The 7,979-nt window shown below is 35.4% G+C and overlaps 1 pseudogene; it reads left to right on the top strand.

The window, feature by feature from the left end:
- Nucleotides 1-4,975, top strand: part of LOC105302186 — a 6,883-nt pseudogene extending 1,908 nt beyond the window's left edge.
- The last annotated feature ends 3,004 nt before the right edge of the window (nucleotides 4,976-7,979 follow it).

Raw genomic sequence — 7,979 nt, forward strand, 5'->3', positions numbered from 1 at the left:
GTTTGGGTTCTTAATCCCTCCAGAATTGATTTTTGTGAATGGTTTAAGTAGAGAATCTAACTTTATCAAAACAAATGATCATTGTCTTAACACTGAGTTAAGTGAATTAACTGAATTGTTAATACTTCCGCCACTGAGAGGGCATTCCATCTTTATTGTACATGTATGTCTCTGTAGCTTGGGTGAACTAGCCATCTGCAGAAATCACCCACACTAAGAAAAGACTTAACCATTATGCTGCTGAAATTAGACAAATACCCGACAATTATCTAAGTGAGCAGGATGTGTCCTTAATATGAAAACTGTAATTTAGTTATTTTAGAGCCTGTTCGAAATAATATATAGTAAGTGAGGATTGTTTATACACAGGAAGTATATAAAAAAGGGAATTAAATAGTAAGGATTTGATCATGATTGTCTTTCATGGGAATAATCAATTCACTAGAGAAATTGATAAAAATTTCCAGGCCTTTCATGGCTTGAATGAAATAGCTTTTTACATTAGCCTACTCCCTTACCTCTGATTATATGCCCATTAAAAACTTTCTGCTAGTCTGTCCAGTTTCACAAGTATCTTGATACAAAAGGAGAGGATGCCCATGGAGATAAAATGCGTATTTCAGGTATATTTACTGTTCAACAAAAATTTTAACCTTTTTTTTTTTTTTTAAAAGAAAGCGTTTATTAGGCCATTGCTCCAAAAAAAGACAGACTTGGAGTCTAAACCACCAGCACCATGGGTAGGTAGAGAAGACAACATGTCTGTCATCCTGGAGTTTTGCAAGTGCTTTTACACATCACGTAGGAAGGAGAAAGATGTATGCCATTCTGAAAGAATTTACATTATCTATAGACAAAGGAGATGGGGGAAGGTGAATAGGGCTAGTTCTGGGATAGGTGCAGTAGAGTCAGCAAAGAAGAAGTGTCCTCTTCTAGGGCGCCTGGCTATCCTAGCAAAAATAGTTACCTGGAAATTAATCGTAAATTCCAACAGATATACAAGGATGTGAGCAGTCTTGTCAGAGCTGGTCCACAGCTATTAACAGGCTAACTGTTAGGTCTCTTCCTCCTACTCTCCAGCCACTGTAATTTTAATTTAGAACACCTTAGAATTTTTTTCTTGTCACTACCTTTCTGAATTGAGAAATTGATATTCTTGTGTACAAATTAGTCTGTTAAAAGTCTTTTACTTGTAGTTTAAATAGCTAAAGCCATACAGTTTTCTGAATATCTAATTCCGTGGTCTTATTTTCAGTGCTTGTATAGTGCCTGGTACATAGAATGTACTTAGTACATCTATTGAATGAATAGATGGCAAAACCATCATCCTCGTTAGGTTAATATTTTAAATGCTTGAATCACAGTAATGTTTTCTCCCAGAGTATTACTATGTAAACAATTTCTTTCTGCAAAGGGATCCAGGCCTACAGCTTGAAGTAGAGCTAATCACATTCAAGGCAGATTGCAAATATCTCACTCATTTATTGCATTCATTCAGTAGAAATTTGCTAAGTACCTATTAACCATGATGCTAATACAATAAAAATTTAAAAAATTTTTGAAGATCACAGTTCTTGTATTTAAGAGTGGAAGGTAGAGGGGGCTGCAATTGCAAGCAGTTGAAAGTTCTAAGCAGCAGGTCTAAAACAGGGAAAACCAAGCTCTTTCTACTAGCAATGAGAGAAGACTAGCTATCATTAACTGCAGAGGTCTGTGGACCTATCCAACTGGAACTCAGGTATCAAGGACAAAGTTAAAACCCCAGTCCTTTCCAGAAGACTGAGAATTCACACAGATTAGCGAACCAAGAACCATTGGACATTTAGGTGATTTCCAGTTTTTACTGTTATCAATAATGCTATGTTAAACCTCTTTGGACAAAAACCCTTGTGTACATCTTAACTTCCTTAAGATCGACTCCTTCCTACAAGTAAGTGTATTCTCTGGGTCAAAAAAGCCTATGCCAATTTACAGCCCTATGATCAATATAAGAGGGTGCTTGTTTCCCATGCTCTTGGGAAACTACATTTGGAAAGATATGGATTTATAGGTCTCCATGAAAATTAAAACAAAATGTTTGCCAATTTTATGCTTAAAATTTCCATTTTATTTTTATTTTAGAACTATTTTATTCAGTGAGAAAAAACTTGTATATTATGTTTATGGAGAAAGGAATCTGCCTTACAATATATTGCAGTGACCACTGGGATCTTGTTTGTATAGTTATTCTTGTGTGGAAGTAGAAAATGTTCTCCAATCCTTTAACTGGTGGGCTTAGGGTGGAGGTGTGATGGAAGGGGAAAAAATGGTGTCAGAAAAGGTTACGAAAAAAAGGTAACATGATAGGAAAAGAAGATAAAAAGAGCAAGGGTGAGAAAGGAAAATGGAGAAGCAAGAGGGCCCAGACTGCTGCCACCGCATTCTCTGCCTGGGCTTGTCCATTTTCTTATGCAGTTGTCTTGTCTGATGTTTCTAGTTTAAACATTTAGCAACTGCGGCTTCCTTTCTTGTCAGAGGAGGAAATGAAAGAGCAAAGACAATTACAGGCTAAGAAGTAATTACTGGGGTCAAAATGAGAAATCGGCACACATACACACATATATATATATACACACAAACATATATACACATAGGTATATATTTTTGGGGGGCGGGGGAATTCATGTGTTGCAACTTGCTCATTCACCAGGATCTTAGGGCTCTGACAGTAGACCTTAGTCATTTCTTCCTTTTAATAAAAGATTCCCTCCCTAGTTTTCTACCTGGTCATTGTCATATTACTAAACACAGCAGTTACCTTCAAACCTCTCTGAAAAGTCTGAAAAACGAATTCAAATTCTAATAGGCAGCATTCCTGAATTTTAAAATGTTAGTCAATTGATTGCATATTTTACTTCTCTCTACTTCTTAGTATCTTTCCTATTTAAAGGAACTCATGGGGCTAAAAGTTAAGTACTTTCAAGAGGCTTTTTAGATAACAGAAGAGATGTTTCTCTATAAACAAGTTTAAGATTTAGAAAACCAGCAGTGGCAATGGCTCCAAGATCAGAATATGCCACAACCTGACTGTGGTTTTGTTTTCAAGCCTGAAGGCTGTCGTCCATTTTAAAACTCAGTAAGACTAAATGTTTCCTCTCATCACCTAACCTAAAAAGGTCCCGATCACATTTATTTAAAGACCTAAATCTAAATACACTATATTGCAATAAGAACAAACATTAGTAGAGTGATTTTTAAAATTATTTTTTTTAATTATTATCTGTTTTTAAAAGTAGGACTGGGGGGAATTGGAGAGTTGGTCAAAGGGTAAAAACTCCCAGTAAGAAGATGAATAAGTTCTGGAGATCTAATGTGCGGCATTGCGATTATTGCTAACAATACCGAATTGTAAACTTCAAAGTTGCTAAGAGACTAGATCTTAACTATTCTCACCACAAAAAAGAAATAGTAATTATTTGAGGTGATCTTATTGCAATATATAAATGTATTAAATTAACATGTCGTACACCTTAAATTTACACAGTATTATATGGCGATTATGCCTCCGTAAAAGGTAAAAATGAGCAAAGAGAAAAACCTAAATATAAGAAAGACCAATGGAAATTTACTTAATATATAATGATATAATCTACTTGATTCGTGAGATGTTTTCTAAATCAGTGGATGTTTAAAAACATTTTTTTCTGAATTTTCAGCAAAGCCAGTATCGCTTGGCTTGTGGAAATAAATCGCTTAATACTTAAATACCAATTTTAAAAAGTAGAGTTTTATCACAATTAAAAATACATACATACATACATACATACATACATGAATAAGGTTTTTGTTTGTTTGTTTGTTTGTTTTAAAGTAAACCAGAATCTAGAATTCTGCGCCCTTTCCAGGGGGTGTGGTTTGCAAGTGGAGCGTTCACAGCGCCAGGGCCCTCACTGTGAGCATCGCAGCCTTCGTGGGCATCGGGAAGATTAGGCTGCTGAACTTCGAGCTCATCTGAAATCTAAGTGAGCTAAAACTTCAGAAGAGAATTCAGAAGGTAGACTTTAAGTAGGTTTAGCTCAATTTACTGAGGCTCGTAATGTGTGTCTGAAGGAGGGTGATAAAGATGTTGAACTGTGATGAACAGCGTGGTAACCCTCTTGTTGATCTTGGAACCAGATAATCAAGAAGCTCTGATTGAAAACCTATGTGAAAAGCTGGTCAGATTTCCGTAAGATGAATGCCCATCTCTGAGACTGCAGTTGCTAAGCAACCTTTTTCATGAGATGAATAAGAATACTCCCTTAAGATATACAGTATATTTCAGCTTCATTAAAATGGCAGCATCTTGTGAGGCCATCCAGTATATTCCAGCTGAGCTGGATCAAGTTAGTAAATGGATTTCTACTGGAATCTCACCACTGAAAAAAAATAAAATAAAACATCTCTGTAAGGCTATTCTATGAAGCGCTTGTGGATTGTAAGAAAAGTGCTGTCACTTCGAAAATCGTGGTTGAATTGCTAGAAGTTACGTGAAGGACAATGCTTCTCCAGCTTGGGTTGATGCCCACAGGTGTATTGTATGAGCATTGAAAATCCAAACACATTTCTTTTTGACCATCTTCTTACTTTAAAACCAGTCATGTTTTGGGAAGGTGAGGTTATTCATGATATTTTAATTGTTTTTGTGAGTGCTAAATTGGCATCATACATCAAGTTTTATCAGAATAATACTCTATAGATTCACTTGGAGACTGTTACATGAGATGAAACATGAAAAGGCAGTTTTTATATGGCAGTTTACTTCTGTTGTCATTTTTAATTTTCCCCTGCTTTGATAGAAGACACAAAACATAAGTAAGGTTATGGGATCCAAGGGTATAGACAATTATGTTGCTGTGGTCCAAGGCCATTTTTGCTGGCTATTAGCAGGATCCCCGGAACCAGAGGGAATACACAGCTATTCTTAAAATTGAAGGTTTGGTTTCAGAGAATATGTTTTTACCTGGGAAAGAACAAACTTGTTTTACTACTGAAATTATTACTCATTTTCTAAACACTCATCAAAAAAAAAAGTTTAAGGAGAATTCTTAAGTTTCTGCAATTATGAGTATGTGATAAAGCCACCATTTTCTTGGCTAATTTCCAACAACTACCTTCATAATTTTGGCACCAAAAAAAAAAAAACAACTATACAATGTGAACTTGTAGGTTTACGTAGTAGCTTTTCAAGATCTCTACTGTATTCCAGGAATACCACAAACATTTTCTAAAAGGTCTTGAGCTTACATTGAAAGAAAAGATATTTAAAACATGCAGATAAAAATCTGTTTTGTCTTCTACTCCCTTCCCTTCCCAAATATGTCTATGTTTTGTATCTTCCATCAAAGCCAGGGGAAAATTAAAAATGACAACAGAAGTAAACTGCCATATAAAAACTGCCTTTTCATGTTTCCTCTCATGCTTCAGAAAACCATGGTTGGAGAAGCAGGAAAGAGCAATGCAGTATTTGGAAGCTGGCGTGTTTCTAAGACACAGCAATTGAGTCATCCTTACAATACTGTGTTAAAAAACATTTTTCATTTTAAGTTTTTCTGATAATAAAATACTGTTGAAAATTTAGAAAATATAGAAAAGTATAAAGTAAAAATCACTGGTAATTCATTACCCAGAGAGACCTGTCAACATTTTGGTATTATTTGCTGCCAGTCTTTTTTTTCTATTTTTAGCATATCTGATCATTTTATAGAATTTTATATCTTGGTTTTTCCCTTTAAGCTGTTTCCTAGGTCATTAAAATTTCTCTTAAATGATTGTCAGTGGCTGCAAAATATTCCCTTTTATGGATGTGTTAGAATTTACCTGTCTCCTAATTGAATGTTTGTTTCTATTTATACCTATTAAATAAATTTTAGTTAACTGGGGGAAAAAAAAAACCTTATTTGGTCTCAGATTACCAGATAAAACCTCCTGTTAAAAGAGAATATAATATTTTAGAAATATGGAATAGAATAAAGAGTACATTAAAATTATCCAAGATAACCTATAAAATTTTATTAGCCAGCGTCACCCCAATAAATTTAATTTAAGAAATAATATAAAATAAATAAAGTGATTGGGAAAAAATAACCCGAGGTTCCAAACACCACTTAACAATTTGATGTAAATATTCTGGTCTCTTCTGTATATATATATATACACTTTTGAAAAACTTAAATCATATTTATGTCATTTTCTATGCTGTGTTAAAAAGATTTTTAGCATTTCCCTCCATTATGAAAAGTCTGTTAAGAGCATGACTTTATTGTATTCCATGTTCCATAATTTTAATATATTGTCGGAAGTTAAAGTTGTTGGAAAACATTTATTGTTATAAATGAGGCTATGATGAATGTCATTTGTTCATAAATCTTTGTGAAGATCTTTGAATATTGCCTTACATTAAAATCTTTTTCCAGTTTGACTGATTAAAAGAAAATCTAGCATCAGTAGAAACAGTCATTTAGCTCAATGTGGAAAGTTAAATTCTGTGTGACCAGTCACATTGGGAGTTTTTTGAAGTACTGCTGCAGCCTTCTCAGACAGGTATCAAACTATTTTAAGCAGAATTTGGCTGTGATCCTTAATTCATATCTTTAACGAATATTTATTGGCACAGTGCAAGGCATTGGAAAGATAACCTGATCAAAATAAAAGCCTCCCCTTTTTGGAACTTGCAATGTAGTGAAGGAGAAAGACGAAAAACAAGTAAATATATACTTGCAAATTGTATTTTCAGAAGGAAATACAATTTGCATTTTTTTAGAAGGAAAAGAACTGGATTCTTAAAAGAGGGACTATCGGCATGTGGACGTAGATGTAGAACAGACTTCATGAGATCTGCATGAGGGGACGTTATCCATACGAGGGTGGGGTGAGCTTGGCAGAAAACTCTGACAGAGACACCATGAGTAATGACCACTCAGTCACTCAGACAGCTGCAGCGTTCGGGTTCAGTTGGTGTTATGTTAATATTTTCTTGTTCATGTATGTGTCATTGCATAAGAGTTTAATATTTTACATATGGCTGTGTTCTCTGGACTTTAAATTGAGGACTCTGCGATAAAGGAAATGTCTTTCATTTCTCTCTACTTTTCTGGTTTTCGTAGAATGTGCTACATGGAGAGGACCCTTAACTCATGCTACCAACTGAATAAAGGACTATTTCTTTGAGTCTGCCTAGTTGGGAAAGTCCCCTTGGTTAGATTATTTCACCCAGGGATTTTGTATTCCTAGCATCTAACAGAACATCTGTCATAATCAGTGCTAAGTAAATATTTATGGAATAGTGAATAAAAGACCAAGTGAATGAATAACTTTTTCACTACATTCATATGTTTATTTCCATGTGTCCAGTTAAACTATGCACTGAAGCATTCAGTCATTCAACAGATAATCATTAAACATATGCTGCATACTAGGCATTGTGCCAGTGTTGGGAATATAGAGGTGAGCAGCCCTTGTGGAGTCTATCAAGTATTACAAAAGTCAGAGGTAGAAAATCAATCAAGCATATATGATATTTTCTTTATTGTCAAGAGATAAGGAGTACAGGGGGATCTGAACGAGGCTCAGCTTCTTATGTCCCAAACTCAGCACATTCCACCAATAGACATCTGATGCCAGGATCCAATAGAGCTTCTGCTGCCAGGGTTCTATTACCAGGCAGTGGCCGTCTTTGGGCTACCAGCGAAACTCCTTATATCCCTGCCATCTTCAGAGACCACTGACCTGTGGGAAACTTTGGCAACGTTTCCACATCAAAGAGGGGTGGAGTCCTACTCAACCTCACTTGTCTCTTCTGCCAGTTGAGTAGCTTAGCAACTTTCAGACAAGATATGATTATTACAGAACAGAAAAAATTCCTCCACCCAGTGCTAGCAGAGCCAAACACTAAACACCAAGAACTGCAGTAGGGAAAGACTGGCTATTTTATTATGAATGGCACCACCCAAGAGAGCAGA

The sequence above is a fragment of the Pteropus vampyrus genome, unplaced genomic scaffold, assembly GCF_000151845.1.
Source record: "Pteropus vampyrus isolate Shadow unplaced genomic scaffold, Pvam_2.0 Scaffold9, whole genome shotgun sequence".
Lineage (NCBI taxonomy): Eukaryota > Metazoa > Chordata > Mammalia > Chiroptera > Pteropodidae > Pteropus > Pteropus vampyrus.